The sequence below is a fragment of the Cynoglossus semilaevis genome, chromosome 9 (genome assembly GCF_000523025.1).
Source record: "Cynoglossus semilaevis isolate Cse_v1.0 chromosome 9, Cse_v1.0, whole genome shotgun sequence".
Lineage (NCBI taxonomy): Eukaryota > Metazoa > Chordata > Actinopteri > Pleuronectiformes > Cynoglossidae > Cynoglossus > Cynoglossus semilaevis.
In genome coordinates this window covers 3,538,099-3,557,456 of record NC_024315.1, presented here as the reverse complement: position 1 = coordinate 3,557,456, position 19,358 = coordinate 3,538,099, and the positions used below count along the sequence as shown (strand labels likewise).

At 42.8% G+C, this 19,358-nt stretch overlaps 1 protein-coding gene and 1 long non-coding RNA gene across 2 annotated transcripts in view; one reads left to right on the top strand and one right to left on the bottom strand.

The window, feature by feature from the left end:
- The window catches only part of cacng2b (calcium channel, voltage-dependent, gamma subunit 2b), a 46,149-nt gene that overhangs the window by 1,052 nt on the left and 25,739 nt on the right, over window positions 1-19,358 (top strand). The window lies entirely within an intron of this gene.
- LOC107989056 (uncharacterized) lies at window positions 18,475-19,326 on the bottom strand. Its single transcript, XR_001760587.2, has 2 exons — window positions 18,864-19,326; window positions 18,475-18,831 (listed from the first exon to the last, which is right to left on the bottom strand). It is a non-coding gene; the product is annotated as an uncharacterized LOC107989056 (long non-coding RNA).

The following is a 19,358-nucleotide window of genomic DNA, read 5'->3' as shown; positions in this document are numbered from 1 at the left end:
ACTCCTGTACTCCTGTACTCCTGTACTCCTGTACTCCTGTACTCCTGTACTCCTGTACTCCTGTACTCCTGTACTCCTGTACTCCTGTACTCCTGTACTCCTGTACTCCTGTACTCCTGTACTCCTGTACTCCTGTACTCCTGTACTCCTGTACTCCTGTACTCCTGTACTCCTGTACTCCTGTACTCCTGTACTCCTGTACTCCTGTACTCCTGTACTCCTGTACTCCTGTACTCCTGTACTCCTGTACTCCTGTACTCCTGTACTCCTGTACTCCTGTACTCCTGTACTCCTGTACTCCTGTACTCCTGTACTCCTGTACTCCTGTACTCATGTACTCATGTACTCCTGTACTCCTGTACTCGTGTACTCTGTAAACACACTCTTCTCCTCATTTCCGTCTCTTTGTGTACACGCACTCATGTATCTTCAGAACCACCAGACCCGGGTCTTCCCACCGGGCTCCAGGATAACACAGGGTGTAAATGAGCTCATCACCTCAGTTGTTCCTCGGTCTCAGAGCTGCAGCGGCGCGAGGAGCAGAAATCCCACGGTTCCTCACGTGAACGTCTTCATCTGAACACATCGGAGCCGCGTTCTCGTCGTCCTGTACGACGGAAATATATAAAGTTATGATTTAAGGCATCATAACAGAATATAAACACATAAATAACAATAAGTCTATGTTTTCCCCATAATAGAAAAATCTGCATATTTAATAATATATAATTTTACAAAACATAAAATGCTTTTTTTATTTTTTATTTTTTAATTTTCAAAATTCATCAAGTGGGCCGGATTGAAACCTCCAGCGGTCTGGTTTTGGCCCGCGGGCCGTATGTTTGACACCCCTGATTTAAGAGAACACATTTACACGTACATTGACAGTAAGAAGGTCATTAGTTCATATCCCAGTTGGACCGAAGGCGTCTCCTGGTAGAGCGATGTTCTCTCGTTGATTTTTTTTTTTTTGCTTTGGCTCACCTGACCGTCCGACAGGTCGGCCGCTTGTCGTCAATGTTTTTTTTTTTTGCCTGCACCTGTGTGTATGTGTTTCACACCTTCATCTTCTACTTCACACCTTTACTCCGTCGTTCTCCGCGTCCACTTTACATCACAGATCGGTCGACTCTGTGATCCTCGCCCCAGTGTTTGCTTGGCGGCAGGTAAAACTCTTCCTCCATCCGCCTTTTTTTTTTCCTTTCCCTCTCCGTCCTGATAGGGCGATCTGCTGCTGCTGCTGCTGCTGCTGCTGCTGCTGCTGCTAACACAGCAGATGTCGCAGCAAATCATGTGCAGGTGAAGCTGAAATGCAACAGACAGACAGCTGTAAATCTCAAGTGACATCAGAGCCGTCACACCGAGCGCACGCTGCCCCCTGAAGGAAGGAAACATGTATATATATGTTCCAGTTCCTGGCCTCCTTCCTTCGACAAGTATCTTTCAGCTCATATTTTTTATTAAATATACGGCTCTCACAGCTGCTGCTGTGTGTTGTGCCTCCTCTCCGCAAAATCACATGGCGTCAAACACATTTCCCGGTTCACAGTTATTGAAACAGATTTTTTCTGGAAACACACGCTGCCTTTTGTTTCCAAATTCATTTTCCCACTGAACACCGTCGCTGTCTGCCTTCATGTCACTTTATACTACAGCTGCTCTTCTTACTTCTTCTCACCGCCATGAATTGCACGTTAAGCAGGTTTGCCGTCGCAGCGATGCGTTGGCTCCGAGCTGAAACTGGAGCAGAGGACATCAGACGCCGAGACATTTGTTTCAATCACTTTGACAATTGATTTTTACATCTCTGTTGATGCCGCTCAGGTACTTCTTTAACCCAAGGACTTTTCACGGGGTGAAAAGGTCAGGCCTTGAGTTTCGGCCCACAGATGGCGCTGTCACAGCTTTTTCTCTCTGTTAAACAAATGAGAAAAAAAAATGTTTCTAGCATCAAAGTTACATAACCTGGGAATATTAATCAGTTCACAGAAACAGGCTGCAGTGACAGTGTTGGTTTGGTAACAGGTTTTTGGAGAGCGTAGGGTTAGTTGTCAGGTCAGGGGTTTGATGCATCATGGTTTGAATTTATTTTTTTATTTTTTTATTGTTATTGTATATTGAAGACTAATGAAAATGAACGGCCGATTCATAAATACATTTTAGTCCATCACAAATATGTGCTCTTATTGTGATGGTGAGATGTGAACCGAGCCGAGTTCCATCATTTAAATGTTTGGATTTGCTGAAGGCAGTGAGTTGATAAAGTGTCTGTGACCTCTGTGACCTCGGCTGCCTCTTATTAGGATTTGTAGAGAATCGAAAAAAAAAAAAGGAACACATTACGGAAAAAGAGTTGACGTGGATTCATCTGTAATTTCTCAGTATTAAAGAGCCTGTTTTTCACCTCACTGCTTTTCACCGCTGCTGAAAAATTGGCTCATTTGCTGCCAGTGTGTCATAAAAAGCACCGGAACCTGTGATACACCATGTGACCACACGGTGTTATTCAACAAGAGCAAAGGTCGTGGGAACACATTTTTCATTGAAACACTGGTCGATTGTAGGTTTGCAGATAAAATGTGTTTGTTTAGAACAACAGAAAAAAAATAATTAAAAACAAAAATCAGATTTTTGGCCGACGCTGAAGAATTATGTCACACAACCAACACTGATGTGATTGCGGGCGAGCCAACTCACTCCATGTGATATGCTTATTTTCTTGGCTAAGTGGCTTTACTTCTCACACTGTAAGCTCGCTCAGTGTCCTTGGCACCGGAGATTTGAAACAGTTAAAAGCAAAAAGAAAGCAAAAAAAAAAAAAAAAGGAATGTGAGCGAAATTCAGCGTGTGCAGTTCGCCTTCGGAGCTACAGTTGCTTTAAAGCTGCGTGGTGCAGAGAACAGAGAGAGGAAGAAAGGAGCGGGGAGGTGTTGAGGAGGAGAAAGAAAGGAAGGAAGGGAGAGAGAGGGAGAGAGAGAGAGAGAGAGAGAGAGAGAGAGAGATCCAGAGCAGCCCTGGTTGCTGTCACACCCCCTCAGGCAGCCGGTGCTATCTTTAACACACAGACCTACGTTCTATCTAACCTATCTTGCCCCGGCTTCAACATAACACGTCACAGCGCGTGCTTTTATTTCAACGGTGGAGACGCGTCGTGACGCAACCCGACGCTCATCGCCTCCAGACGACGACCAGTGAGCGACAGTTCCGCGTCGGTCGCATTAAAACTCACGCGGCCGTTTCATGTTGATCTTGAATCTTTATTACACGTTTGATTGTGTTTCCGCACTCCTGCCCTGGCCTGTGTGCAAACACGGAGCCGTGTGTGTGGTGCGAGGCCAGCTGCGTCAGAATTGGAGTGCATTATGGTGATGACATTAATTATGCCAATAGCAATCAGCTCCATTAGCTCCGCCGTCCTGATTGTCAACAGAACCTCTTCACGCTGCCTCTTTATCTGCCGCCTGAGCATGTGATACACGGGGATCAAGAGTAACTAATTACATGGGATCAGATTACAATAATAATCAGCGTTTTTTAATGGTCCGACCGTGGATCAGGCACCAAGTGACAGGGAATGCGATCTCCACTGGTGTGCGGTGGAATTCTTGGTACTCTGTAGCAGTTAGCCAAAAAAAAGAAAAGACAAAATTGCAGCGAGAGCAGGGCGTGCGCCCGACTCCGCCACACGTCAGAGTTTGTCCTTGGTTAAGCTGCTTATTACAAGCAAATTTACTGGAGGGAAATGCAGACCAATTATTTTAGAAATTGAAAGTGTGCACCAGTGCATGTCAGGTGTTAGAGGAGGACCTTTAATTTGAACATTTCAGAGGTCCACTGACACTGTCGTAGTTAGGCCCGTGATCAAACACAGACCAGGGAGAGTGCTTTGACTACGAAATGCTCAAAATGTCATGGTCAGTGCAAAGCAACATGAACGTTTGTCTCTGGTGAAGTGAAGAAAGTTGAACAAAAAGCAACACAGGAAACGAGTAAGATTGAACACAAATTGAACAGTTGTTGTCTTAAAGCCATAACAGCAGCTAGCCTGGATAGCATTGTTAGCTACATGCTGTTCTATATTAACCTTTAAACAACATGAAATATGAAAAATCCCCAAATTTCATTTCACAACTCATATTTATAATTATCAATATTTTACTTGTATATTTCTGTCCAGCACATGATTATGGCATAGAAATACCGACTGATTGACCGACACAGGTTAGCTTAGCATTTTAAATAATGTCTCATGAAGACACGTTAAAGCCAGCGTGCCTTGATGAAGTGCTAAAGGATGTGCGATGCAGGAGTTAATGAAAGCTATTGTTCTGACTCTGCACGGTGGCTGGCAAACAGCCGTCCTCCAGCAGCGCGCCGTGGGCGTGCCGTTGTTGATACTGTAACAGACGTGAATGACAGGTCACGGCAGCTGTCAAACGCCAGCCGTCAACCAGCCGCTGCCGCCCCAACTCCTGGAGTCTGTTTAAAACCCAGCCACTAACATTATTTTTAACTTCAGTGGCAATTTGAACAGGATAATAATTTAGTTGTTTCCTGTCAAGGTAGTTTTGGGGCACAGAGGTTTCTGAGGCGGCACACACTTGACACATGAGCAGAATGAGCTCCTGGGAAACCATACGCAGTGTACCAGCAAAAAAGAATTCCAGGCAATTTCACAAAATAGCCTCTTTTTTTTTTCTGTACAGAGCACCGAGTCCTGTTGTTATGAAGAAAAGTAATAAGAGCTTTGATTCAACACGGTTAGAGGAGCCCTGCTGGTCGTGAATGGTTGTGAATGAGCTCCATTTTGACCGGGCAGAAACCGGACAGAATTGATTGATATTTTTTCTTTTTTTGTGGGTGAAGTCAAATTATGGGATTTCTTAAAAAATAGAATTTCATGAATGTCTCTTTTTGTGACGGCTGAAATCTGTAAGAATGCCATTCCATTCTCCATATATAATCTGAATATGTGCCCCAGTAATATTTTAAATTCACATTTTTCCAGCTGTATTAATACCGCGACCAGTGAATGCATCACGTTCTGCGTTAGCCTGACCACAGCCCCGTGACGTTCCACTGACATCTGAACTTAAAACTCCCTGAAAAAGACATTTGCCTGCAAATCTGCACATTGTGCAGGTGAGGGGGAAAAGATTTTTAGACGTTCCAGAGTCAGTGTCTATTTTAAGCAGGAAAGTTCAGACGTTTGCAGATTATCCAGGAAACCCGAAACCGCTGGATTTTACCGCCGTTCTCAAGTGTTAACTGAGTTTAAATGTTTAACTGAGCGCTGGACCGGAGCGTGCAGCTGGTTTCTGTTGACTGGTGACGTGGAAGAGGCTGTAATCTGACTTTGTTTTGATACGTCTGCTGGTAGCAGAAGACGAGTGGTGTGATGTAAGTATGGTACAGTAGCAGTGACTTCACACCCAGTGACTCAGTCCTCATTAGAAAACAGCTCACGCTTTTGGGAAGCATGTAATATGAGAAGAAATTGGATACATTCTTAAATGACTTGGGATATAAACACAGATACTAGTTCCTTTTGTGGACAAAAGACACAAAGACTTGGGATATAAACACAGATACTAGTTTCTTTTGTGGACTTTAGTATTTACCCTGTGCACAGTTTGTGTCTTTTGTTAAATAGTGTGTTTTGTTAAAGTTTCTATTTAAATTACTTGACTCTGACAGGCCAGAAATTAGAGGCAGAAAACTTACATTTCACAGACAGGACCGGTCAGTTCCTCAGGGTAGCGGTTAGCACCTCTGCCTCGGAAGCAGAGAGCAGACAGTCCTGGGTTCGATTCCCAGGGTCTGTTGCTTTGGATAAAAGCAGTCAAAATCAAAGTGGAGTAGAACAAATATATACCAATTCTCTGCTGACCTAGATGAGTCAACGTGAGTATCGGAGATATTTCAAGTATTCTTTAGGTGGAGTTGTGCAGGATTTCTTCCAACAATCAAACCCACAGACCCACTTTCTCAGTCCCCTTTCTCAGTGGCCATCTCACATCCAACACTCCCTCCACCCTCCCACCCCCCCAAACTAGCAGCTATCAGGTCTGCTGCGGGTGGATTCACTCAGTGGGCCTGTCATCCAGGACGGATGGCCCCATGTCGGTGGTCCAGATGTGGAGGCCGACTCCAGAGATCCAGCCTGTCGTGGACTTTCATGATAGATCTGGCCCCAGGACGGTCTTTCCTTTCCCAGGCACAGACCAGAGCAGCCCTGGGGTCCGCAGCCTTGACAGGTGGAGCTCAGCAGGCTTTAAATGCTGCTATTAATCTCCATCACGGCAGGTTCGAAGGAGGTTGAGGTGTATGTGACAGGAGATAGCATGTTTCTGAGAATGAGGTGTGAGTGTCTCAGAGCGTGCACAGCTGACGGCGTACACGTTTGCACCAGAATTCAATTTGAGCTCAACTCAAACACTGAGCGCCGAACGTAGAATTTATCATTTTCAGCTGTGCAGCAGACAGCGGGCGGACAAAACCCCACAGTCGTCTGTAATTTAGAAATATGACCCTGGGATTTATCTTGACTAAGACTTTAGAGATTTGTCCCCAACTGTGACTGGCCTGTGATGTCACAGCGTTGCTGTTCTGTTCTGATTGGTGTGGGAACACACGACTATTAACGTCCAGTTCATCGCTGTCACTCACGAAATGTTGACCCTGTGATTTGAAGATCACACCTTTGAGTTCAAGACAGAAGAAACAGATTGTCCCAGTTTCCAGGTTTCCCATTTTTGCTCTTTCCAACTCGGCCAATCACGAGACAGCGGGCTGTGGCTGCAGCTCAAACGCCGTCATTGTGAAGGGCAATTAGACTGTGAGCTTTGATGCTTCAGAACATTTGACTTATTCCATCAGGATTTGTCCCACTTTGCCGATTGTCTGTTTAACCAATGTCATACAGAAAGGAAATTAAAACAGGAAGCAGGGATTTTACTCTGTTACTTCTCCAAGAGAAAAAAAAACTTGATGTTTTTTAGGGATTTACTACGTCGTCTGTTTTTATAGTCCATATCCTGAAAATAGACTGCGTTTTTTTTTTCTAGTCTGTCACAAGGTGATTGGTCAAATCCCTGAATGCACGCTTGTCATTGGCTAATTAATGCAGTTGTTGCATCTCATATTTGCAGCAGGTGTTTGTATGTATCTATGGCAGCAAAGCACAAGGCCGCCTGTCAGGCTCCACGGTCTCTCAATCAAAAAGACTGTTTACGAGCAGTTGCACACACACACCACCTGGGACTGACACCCATGAATGGGAGGGACATCAATTCCAAGAGCACACACAGAAGAAGAAGAAGATGATGATGATGAAGAAGAATTAAAATGAGAGTGAGTGAGGTGGGGGGTGGGGCATATTTAAATGCAAACCAGAACACTTACAGGTTTAGTAATGACACAAGGACACACTACACACACCAGTACTTTATGAATATTCAACAGTGACACTTTCTACTGTTCTTTTATTCTTTTATTCAACTAAAACCTTCAGCCCAGTTTCTTCACTGAATTTACTGAAATGCCGTAAATGACACAGACTCTAGGGTTTGGCTTCATAGTGGAGCTGTTCCACAAAAACGTCACAAACTAAAGTTTAGGTAAAAACTCCGAGCCAGTGGCCACATATAGTGACGTCATAATGAGTCTGTATCACAATTAATTGCAGTATTAATCGCTAAGGATAATTTATTAAAGTTTAGGTAAAAACTCCGAGCCAGCCACAAATAGTGACGTCATAATGAGTCTGTACCACAATTAATTGCGATTATTAATCGCTAAGGATAATTTACCGTAACTTTTCCTGAATACCGTCAGAAAACGGAACTGTAGTTAAGCGCAACACAAACGGAACGAAAACAAAGACGCACAACACACGGGTGTTTCCGCGTGTGTTGCGTTGTTTCCGGTCCCTGCAGGAGAGGCGTGACCAAGGTGGCGTAAAATGGGAGAAAATGAACCGTATGGGATTATTTCGGCGACACGAGAAAGACCAGGATGTTGTCGTGGATGACGACTTGCCAGCATTTATTAGCATGACACAAATTATCGCGGTGACGGTTGGATCTACATCCAAATGTTTCATCACCTGCGGGACAACCAACCGACTCTGTTCGCCGAAAGGTAAATACACCTCGACTGGATTCAATTACCTCGGTGTTCTTCTAACCTAACGCTAAATTGGTCGGAAATTGAATTTTTGGTCGACTACCAATGCGACTAACATGACATGTTTGACATTTTAAAAAGACAGTAGCAGTTGTTTCCACATGAAAAATAGCAAAAATAAAATATAATTGACTTTAAATATAAAACATTAGAGACGTGATATTCAATTATATAAAGATGTTTTAACCGTTTTTTTTTTACTGCACCTGCCAGATAAACGACTAGAACTGTGTGGAATGCGGGGGGTCTGAAGGCAGGTGACTTTGACTCCAAGACATAAAATCCCAGCCCTGTCCGTACAAACCTCCCTGATTCTATTGGCCGTCAGCATTTCTCACCGTTTATTTGATTCCACAGTGTAAATCCGTTTTCCTTTCATATGTGATGTGTGTGCAGGGTATTAAAAAGCCGCCGGTGTTAATCCGCAAATTGCTTTTTGTCCAGTCATGTGTTTGCCAGGCTGTAGGTCCTTAAGTGTCTCAATAACCAGGTTATACAACAGGACGGAGCTGTTAGCAGTGTGTGATGTGACAGGAGGCCGGCGTGCCAAGATGGTGCAGCCACTCACTGCACTGGGGGGACTGTAGTGTCTACACGGAATGCGACACCTAAACCTTCACCGTTACTGTCTATATTTATGGACACAATTTACTCTTTATGGTGAAAAATAAAGTAGAAATTACTGCCAGAAGGTCACCAAGGGTTATATATACATGGTTGATGAAATGGAAGGAGTCAAATACAGGAATCTGCTGGTGTTTGTGAAATAACTTATTTAGATTTTTTTACTGTTTGCAAATGAAGAATTTTGTGTTATCGCATAATAGTTTCAATTTTCAGTTTTTTTCTCTCCTAATTTACAGATTTTCCAATGCTGTTCACAAGAAAGAAAGACAAGGCAAGGAAAAGACAGGACAGGAAAGGAATTATGGGAGTATTTGGTATTGATGTTGATGGTATACTGTATATATGGGTGGACATCATCACCTGTGGACACCTGGACCATGTCATTGTTGCCAGGAAACATTTAGAACTAGAACAGCTGTCAGTGGATGTGAATGTGCTTCTACTTTGAAGTCATTCTTTTTTATGTTGCTTTAATTTAAAATTCCTATTTCATCACATTTTTTCCAATGTGAAAGTTTGATCTTGTTTAAAACTTTCAGCATTGCATTTTTTTTTAAAGTAAGAGCCAGGTCTCAGCTCACCGGCGTCCCCTGTGTTACGTACATTTTTTTTAAAGTAAGAGCCAGGTCTCACCGGCGTCCCCTGTGTTACGTGCGTTTTCTCGATAAAATTAAACAAAACAAAATGAAAACCAATTGCAACAATCCCCCATATGACTTCTACTGAAATAACAAGTACTTACATCTATATGAGTAAAATGATATTACTTTTATTATCCAATAAAAGTAACACTTTTCCAACGCTAAATCCTTCAATCTGTCCTTTCAGCTGAGACAAAGCACCTCGGCGAATCAGCTCCTACTTGTAGCTTAACTTGAAACTCATGCGGCTGCTTTTCCAGACGGACAATGTGACCTGCGACGTGTCCATTAGGTGAGAGTGTAGGATGATAACGGCATGGACGTGACCGCCGCGTCAATAATAATCTGTCAGGTGTCGAGTTTCGTGCGGAGCGCGGTGTTCTTACAGTAGTAGCAGCGTATCACCCTCTGAGTGGTACAGTGTCGTTTGGTGTGTGTGTGTGTGTGTGTGGTGCAGCAGAGAGCTGTTGGCACCTCCACACAGTCTGTTTAACGCCTGGTGGGTGAGGTGCTGACAGGCCCACTGCTCTATAATCCCACAGACGGCAGGAGGAGCGAGAGGGAATGACCAGGAGGCCCCAGTGTGTTGGTGTCAGATGTGTGTTTATGTGTGTGTGTGTGTGTTTGTGTGTGTATGGACATCAACATGTCTGAAGGTCTGGCTGTTTGTGTGGCATGGCCTCGAAGCCTCTTTAAATTAAACATGTTCAGGCTGGCGGCGCTCCTGGATGGATACCGTAGAAGCTCCGCCCCCTGTCCGTCACAGCGGAGCTACTCATGTCATGTGACCTGTGCCCCATTATGGAGACTGTGTTAGTGGAAACATATGGACACACTGATGGAGCAACAATACTGTGGTGTGTAAACTGCATGAGTCATAAACACTGAGTGAGTGTGAGTGTTTTTTTTTTTCTCGTGATGTAACATGATCATTAATTATTCGAAATCATTACATAATTGAATTACCACACCTAAGCACCAACACACATGTCATGTTATAATCACTCACACACACTCACACACTCCATACACACAGCTATTGTTTGTTTTGTTTTCATGGCTGCTCAACCTTTACTGCTGACAACACACGCTCAACTTTGACCTTAACCCTAACTTAGAAAAACACGCTCAACTTTGACCTTAACCCTAACTAAACCAAAAAGTCCTCATTAAAAACACGTTTCCCTGCAGCAGTTGTCCCCACAAGGAAAACACAACAATATTATTTTTAAAATATTGTCCATGCAAGAACACGTCCCAACAATAATAATGTTTTGTTTTTGTTTTTTAAATTGTCCCCACACGTACAATCTGTCCTTACAACGCCAGCATTTTTCAAAAACATGTCCCCACAAGAACGTGTTCCCAAAGCAATACTAATTTTTTTAACAACCTTTCCCAAAAAGGACATGTCCAAAAAGGACATGTCGTCACAACAATCTTCACGTGTGTATGTTTCCAGTAACTGGTACGTTTACGTGTGTACTCTCACCTCGACCAGCCGCTGTAGCTCAGAGTACACAGACTGAATACTTCCTGAATGTTAACGACCACTAATTGCTACTTTATGTGTTTTCTACTTAAACAGACATGAATGGGTGAGGTGACGCAGCTAATCTGTCTGCTAAACGTTAATAAATCCTACGCAGTCCTCCTGAACCCTGCAGTTTAGTTGCTAAAAAAACAGTTATAAAACGTATGACTTTATTATAAATTCCTAGTGACCAAGATCCTCTCACTCTTTCATTTCTCTCCGTCTTTTTGCTTCTGTAAGGCTCGGTCTTCAGCGAAGATATTTTCACAGTCTTGCCGTGAAGCTGACACTTTGACCTACTTTCTTTTACTATGCGCAGCTTGTTACTACATGTGTTTACCTACTTTTATGTTCAAAACATGAAGTCGTAGCAAAGCTGTACACATCATATATGGGACACTCCAACCTGGGAGCTTTCAGAAAATGTAAACGTGAATGCTAACGTTATGTAAGGACACGGCTAACCCACTATGAATGCAGGGCATACGGAATATTACAAATGGTGGTGGAGGGGCGAGGGGTGGGGGTCTATTATCTTCTTTGATATTTTTACGGCGTCATTACTTTTTAGAGGGTTTGTTTTTAATTGAGATTAGCTTTTACTTTCAAATATTCAATAATTTTTTTTAATGCCCTGCCCTCGGGAAACTGAGCAGGTTCACAGGTGACCTCATCAGCCTCAAAATGGAAGCAGCAGGTAGAGTGCGCCGGTGCCACCAGGGCCGCGCTATAGACGAGACAAATAGCTCTGTAATGTGTTGGGTGACTGTGTGAGGTGGAATCCAGATGTTGACCTGACAGCAAGTTAACACCAGTGAGGTGGCAGGTTATGATTCATCAGATTTTTATGGTCAGTGGAATGAGTTTACGGCTACACGCCAGATGCGGCTAACTCGCGTTAGCGGTAATGGCACGGCATTAAGCAGGCTATGATGAACTCTGGTGTCTGCCTTTTATGACTGGTGGTCTGCTGTAAATCCTCCGTGTGTTTATGTGCTGGGTGGTGTGTGTGTGTGTGTGTGCATGCATGTGTGTGTGTGCATGTGAGCGCACTGACCTTGTCTCGATCAGTCGTTCTCTTGGGGAACAAAGCCCAGTCTTAATCAGGGAGGAGCTTCAGTATGGAGGCTGTGGTTAAGGTTAAGTGTCAGCGGTGGTGAGATTAGTAACAGAGTGTTTGAGTCTTTAATACCAACGGTAGAACTCAGGGTTAGTTAAATAGAAATCAGAACTGAATGGGCTTTGAAGGAACCAATGTTGCAACAGTAGTAACTGTCAGTGATCCGTCAGTGTCCAAAAATAGTTACCTTGAGGGCAAGACATTTCACCTCTGATCCGAGACTTGGATCAGAGGTGAAACGGCTTAAAAAAAAAAAAAAAGAAACCTACTTTGTCCAGTTGCCCTCAATGTAACTATTTTTGGATAAAATGTCCAGTTTCTGCAGGACTCCTCTGTTGTAGATGAAACCATTAGTGACATAAACTCCCACGCTTTGTAGAACCAATGTAAAACAGGGATATAAACTGTAAATGATGCATTTAAGCAGCAAACTTTGAAGTCTTTAACAATGTTAATATTTAAAATGTTTTGGTTATTTGGGACCAAAAACAAAAAGTAAAATGAAAAATTTCTTGTTCCGTTACTTTGTGTTTCGTTACTTACTTCCATCAAGTATATTGGCATTTACCATTTTAAATACACAAAAACCAGACACGACACGATGGCTCACCCAGTGTGGAGAATGACTCCCAGTGACTCATCAGTTTGTTTCTTTTTTTTTTTTGCTTCAATATTGAAATAAACTAAGATAGTGACAGCTCAGTTTTCCACAGTGTTTGTTGGCCATCCGTGGACAGCTCTTGTCGTGAACTGACAGTTCCATAAATGCCGCAGATGTACACGACTCACCGTTAGCCTCTCAACTGCCTTCAACGAGTCTGTTGGAAGACAGTGAAACAGGCATCATTTGCTCCATTCACCTCAGCGTTTGTTCTCTTGACACCTTCCTAGTGGAGAGAACAAGTAGGTGACGAACACTATAATTAGCCGGTGAGCATGTTTTTACCTTAAATTAATCCTTGGTATCCTGCAGCCCGGGTGGTTTCAAAGCGTCGGCTGTGAAACAAAGGCTGATGTAAAAAGAAGTAACAGACTATGAAGCATAATTTCAAGGCCCTGGTTAAGGTCTGGTGTTAACATTTCTATCTGTGAGACACAGTGCAGACAGAAATCCACTCTCGCCATTGGTTTATAAATCTATAAATGAATCCTTTTTGTTGATGAGCAATTTAAAATGAAATAAGACGACACCAGGGAATTATATTTAGTAGTTTATCTGAAAGAATAGAACAAACTTAAAGTTTATTTTTCTATTTTTGGAGGTGTACAGCAGCCCATTACATTGGACGCTCTGTGCTATAACAACCAGAGATGGATCCTATTGGCCATTGGTGCTAGCTCTGTTCAGACCATATACAGATTTCTATTTTTTTATTCATAGTTTGAATGTTGCAATCTTTATTCATCAAGATTCAGACCATATACAGATTTCTATTTTTTTTTTACAGCCACAAAGTGAATAAACAGATTAGTTTGTAAACATACTGTAGCTGTGCTGTTAATTAGCATTTTCTACAGCATGCTCGCTAACCTTTGACCTCAGGTAGAAATGACTAACATACATTTCTACTGGTCACAGTGAATGCTATGATCACAGGCAGGGTCAACAAGGTCAACAGGTCAAATCCAGCTGATTTTGTTGTTCCTTTACAAAATGGTCGGCCACAGATACTAAAGTCCACCACCTCCACCATTCGAGCTCGTGACGATCCCCGCCCCCCGCCTCCCCCCATGCGGTTAATGCAGCTAAAGGTGATTTATAACGACCAGGTTGAAAATGACCTGCGGTTCAATCCCGCCGTCACCCCTGCAGCTCCGTGGAGCGGAGCCACAGAGAGACGTACAGTAAGTAACTGCAGAGCCAATCAGTTACTGTGACTTTTCACCAGTCATTGATCAGTGTGCGCTGCTTAATGACCCAGTAAAAGACTGCGGTTGCACGTTGGCCCGTCGACGTGAATGTAACAGTGACCCGAAGACGGCGAGTGAAACAAAGGTTATTCACCCATTTGTTGTTTTACACTGTCCATCGTTATTTGGATTGTTGGCAGAAAACTATTGAAGAAACAGTGAAGATTAACTCGCTCTGCCGCCGCTTTGGAGGGAAACTGTCTGTGTGTCCACACTGAAGTGAAAGAAACGACCCAAAAAACGTCCTGTTTTCACCATTTGTAGCGACCGGCCGCAGACTGTGACAGACAGCTGAGTGACTGAGCATCCTTAAAATACCCCCCTCTCACCCCCCCACATCCTGTCTTTGGGAATAACACATACAATGAAATCATGAATCAAATTCCATAAGTTAAGTTGACAACAATAAACCCCTTCTTGAAAAACAGAGCGGGGATGAAAACCGTGCCAGGCCTGTGGTTCACTTCATTTCATCCCATTAAATTGGATTGAATTAGAGTTGATATTATTACCTGTCATATAGTGGTATTGAAATGGCAGAGGACGTGATCAGCAGTTTCCCGATGCCTCTCGCAGCTCAGGTCCGAGGCGCCGAACGCTTCAGCGTGTGGCGGAGACACAAAATGGCCTCCAGCTGTTCTGCTTGTTTCATGTTTTTGTGACGTGTTGGTAAAAACCTGCGACGCCGCTGTGATGTGTTCACTGCCCGGTGGACGCTGTGGTTCCTGGGTGTCTGCTGAGGAATATTCCCAGTACAACGTGACATCACATTGGTGTTGTGTTTTCGATTGTTTCTGTGTGAAATACGGAGTCGTGTTAGGGTTTTTCTGAAATTACCACAACAGATATTGACCGACTTCTGTCCCACTTGGCAGCAGGAGCTGGAAGCGTTTAATTGATGAAACAAGATATGAGAAAACAGCACTCGTTTCTTTGTGATCTGTGTGTATGAGACGGAAGAAAAAAAACAAACAAACAAACAACAAATCTGTTTCCTTTCACTCTAACTATTAACTGTTTAGAATGGTAATTATGGACAATAATATGACAGTAATACATTTGTTTGTTGGACAATAATATGACAGTAATACATGTGTTTGTTACCTTAGAAAATAATATATTTTTATTTCAAAATTGGTTCCATCCCCAGTACCTTTTTATTTCAAAATTAATTCAAAATTGGTTCCATCACCGAAGGTCGTTTTTATTTTCTAAAAATACATTTTAAAAATCGTATATAATTGAAACTGCCTCTAACAGTGATGTCACTCTTTCACATCAATAGGTAAACACCACTGTGGTTTAGTGACTTGCAGTCTGGGCATGGAATTGAACACCCAACCTCAAGGATGCTGAAAGACAATCTGCTCTCTCCCTGAGGGAAAAGCAGTAAATTCGGTGACGCAGATCTGAAAAAAAAAAAAAAATCTTGACCCCAGGGCCATGAGTTTGGTCAGGAAAATTCTTACGAAAATTTACTTTTGTTACTTGTTGACATTACACTGATGTATAAAAGCTTTATACACTGATTGTTTTGAAATAAACTCTTACGAAAATTTACTTTTGTTACTTGTTGACATTGTGAAAAGAAGATTCTACTGTCGATACTGTCTTAACAAAAAGTAGCGTTTTAAATGTTCACACGTCTTTTTAATTTTATTTCTACTCAGCCGTTTACGGCCCTCGTTGTTTACAGTTGTTTATTTACGTGGTATTAAAGCAGTAATAACCTGCAAAACTTCCTCAACGGTTCATTTTGGAAGTACTTTGAAGTTAAACCAAGACACGGCTAACAGGCAGCTTCCTGGTTTGAAGATGTTTAGAACTATAAATGTTTGATGAGGTTTAGGAGGCGCGAGGGTTTTTTTTTTTTTATCATTTTGTTTTTAGAAACACTTTGCTTCACCCTCCTTCTCGTCATGTCCTCCGGTTCCTTTTTTTTTTTTTTTTTTGTGAAACGCCAAAGTTTGGGTTAAATAGTCACTGCTCTTCATCGCATGGAGGAGGAGGAGGCAGGAAGAGGAGAGGAGAGTGAAGGAAAGTAAGGATAGGAAGAGGAGGTGGAGGAGAATAATCTCGGCGGATCCTAATTCTGGCTTTTTCCTAAATGAAGGACTGGAGGCGAAAGAGCTGCAGCGAGGTGCTACACTGCTCTCTGGATGCTCCCTCCCTCCTTCCCTCCCTCCCTCTCCTCCTCCTCCCTCTCTTTTTCTTTCAATCCCTCCCACATTCTTTAGGAATCAATAGTCACACATTAATCATCCTGCCCTGAGCAGAGAGAGGCAGAGAGAGGCAGAGAGATGGAGAGAGAGGGGAAGCAGGAGAGAAATGGTTTACATAAAGATAGCTCCTCTGCAGCAGCGGCGGCGGCGGCGGCGGCGGCAGTTGTTCTGTGCATAATCACACCTTCGGTGCTTTGAGCCTGATTAGATGTTATTCGCTGCTGTTTCACTTGTTTCAGGATGAGTAATCATTGTTGTCATGGCAATTGTTGTGGCGCCCCCGTTAAGATGCTCTTTATATCATTTCAGGGAGGAAGTTTTTTTTTTTCTTTTTTTTTTCCCAGGTCTGGAAATACACCAGTCCCTAATTTACAAAGCCCTGACAACTAAAAAAGAAAAACTGGAACCTGCAGTAAACAACACCGAGTGAATGGGAAAAACAAACGCTGATTTTTTTTTTTTTTGACATAACAGCGACTGTCATTTTGGAAGCAGCTTTGCTGAGAAATACCCATTTAGGGAGAGACGCCTGGTTGGTGGTTGTACAGATACAGACACGTGTACAGACACAGAGATTTGTCATCTGCATCTCAGCCATCCCTGTGGTGCAGTGGGTGCCTGAGGAGTCAGGACATTTTTATTGTGTGCTTGTCAAACACACACAGAACACAGCCAGGATGGGATTTGAACCTGTGCTCTTTGGCTTGGAGTGGAATGGTAGAGAAATCAGAGGAATGACTTTAAAATTACAATATTCAAGTATTTTAATGTAATTATTTATTAAGTTCAGCCAATCAATACATGACGTAACATGGTGACGACTGACTTACTGAGCATACAGTTCTTATTGTAGTTATGTATTACTAACAGTGATGACCAATAAGTAGATTTGAAGCACCACTTGGTGACATCATCAGACAATGGAAAATCACTTTAATCCTATTTTGCAACAGTCAAAATGTTTTTAATTATCACTTTAATCCTATTTTGCAACAGTCTGTTGTGTTTTTAATTTTTTTATAACATGGTGACCATTGAATATTTTTATTTTCTGCCCCACACGTGCAGTTATTAACGTCTGCGGTCTGTGTTTAAACGGCGGCTGGACTCCTTAACGTCTGCGGTCTGTGTTTAAACGGGGGCTGGACTAACTAAGCGTTTTAAGGACTAATGATAGTGATTGATATTTATCCAATTATCCAATTCTCAGCAAGAAACTGAACAAGCGCGTTCACCAAAATGTCAATACGGCCCTTTGCCTCTGACCATTGTGTAGTGCAGTTCAATACCCATTGAAAGTGACTGAAACCATCGCCCACTTTTAAAGCAACGGTGGGAGAAAAAAAAAAACTTTTTTTTTGCTCCTCACATACGAATCCAGTCTCTTTCACTTCTGCAGGAATCTGTCGGGCTGTGCAGCGGGCGCTGGGTCATCCTCCGTCTCCTGCCTGTTTTGTTTATGTGTATTTTTTCGCTGACTCTCAGCAGCCATTTCAAGGCTGATTATTCTATTGATTATTCAATCAATCCTTTAGTGCATAAAATGTCAAAACTAATGACAAATGCCTCTCACATGCAACACAGGCCCAAGGTAATGTCTTGCTTATACCTCCACTTATTATATCAGCGCTGAAACCCATGAAATAAACATCAGAATTGATTCCTCCTGAAAATATTTTTAGCTGTGTCGAAGATGCCCAAATAAACAAAACGGCACTTCTGTGTGGAGTAGAAAGACGAGGGAGGTAAAAAAAAGAAAAGAAAAAAAAGGTAAAAACATTTAGGTGTCCCGCTGTTTTCAGTCAGTGTCTTTCACACGTACTAAAGTCTCCTCTCTGTGCACTTTCTGTACCAAAGCTGTGGGAACAGGTAGGTGTAATTTCCCCTGAATCGCGGCTATCAGCTCCGGCATCAGCTCCGGCATCAGCTCCGGCATCAGCTAGCTTTAAAATATGCCCAGTGATTTATGTCAGTAATATTTTTTTTTTCTCTCCCCCTCGCTGGAAACTGACATTTGTGTCACTTTGTAAACGGCTCACTCCCCCTGCACCAAAGTCTGGGGGAGAAAAAAAAAATCATCAAATTATTTAGGCTCCCAGGTGATAGGAGGCGCTGTTGAGCTGTGGCGTTGAATAACAAAAGTCCGTGCGAAGGAGGTGAAAACTGAAGGGTCTTAAACTCTGAGAGCACGATGTCGTACAGCATCACCAACCGCCGTACGATGATGTCAGCGATGTTGAAGTCACGTGGTAAACATTAGCTCTTTGACAGAAATGACATCATCGAAAGAGACCGAACTGAAGATGAACCCGTAGTGCAGCAAAAATAAACATCTATGAAAAAATAAAAAAATATATTAGTCGCTAATTCATTCCACAACAGGGAAATTCACAGTGAACCCACACAGGGCTGCCACATGGGGGCGGTAAAGGGTGTTATTAAGTTTATGGTTCCTCTGGGGTTCGAACGCAGGACTTTCTACGTGTAAGACCGGTGTAATAACCGCTACACCATCGAACCACAAACCACCAACTGACTATTAACAGAACTTCAACGTACAAACAGTTTTCCTGTAACGAACGTTGCCACCTGACCGTCCTATGCCTGACGAACGTTGCCACCGGACCGTCCTACGCCCTGCGTCCTGCATTCCGTCTCCGGCCGAGACATCGGTGAAAACAGACGGATTTTGTTCCTGGTCCAAAAAAAAAAAAAAAAAAACCAGTCCAGCGTCGTCCAAACTCCCAAGATACAGAATATATCTTTTTTTTTCACAAAACTCATGTGAAGCCAGGATATTAACATATTCACCCACACACTTCTTTACCAGCTCACACACACACACACACACACACACACTCCTGTGCTACTTCTTATTGCGACTGTGTGGTTTATAAATTTTTTTCAGACGTTGCATCATATTCATATTTACCTTCGTCTTATATTTAACTATGGGATGTTTGTCTGTGCGTGTGTGTTTTTTTTTGTCCAATCCTCTGGTTTCCTCCCTGAGGAGTTAATCTGATTGGATGCTGTAAATTAACCATGAATGTGGTTGTCGATGGTTGTCTGTCCCTAAATGAGGACGTGGTCAGGTGTCCAGGGTCCCCCCCCCC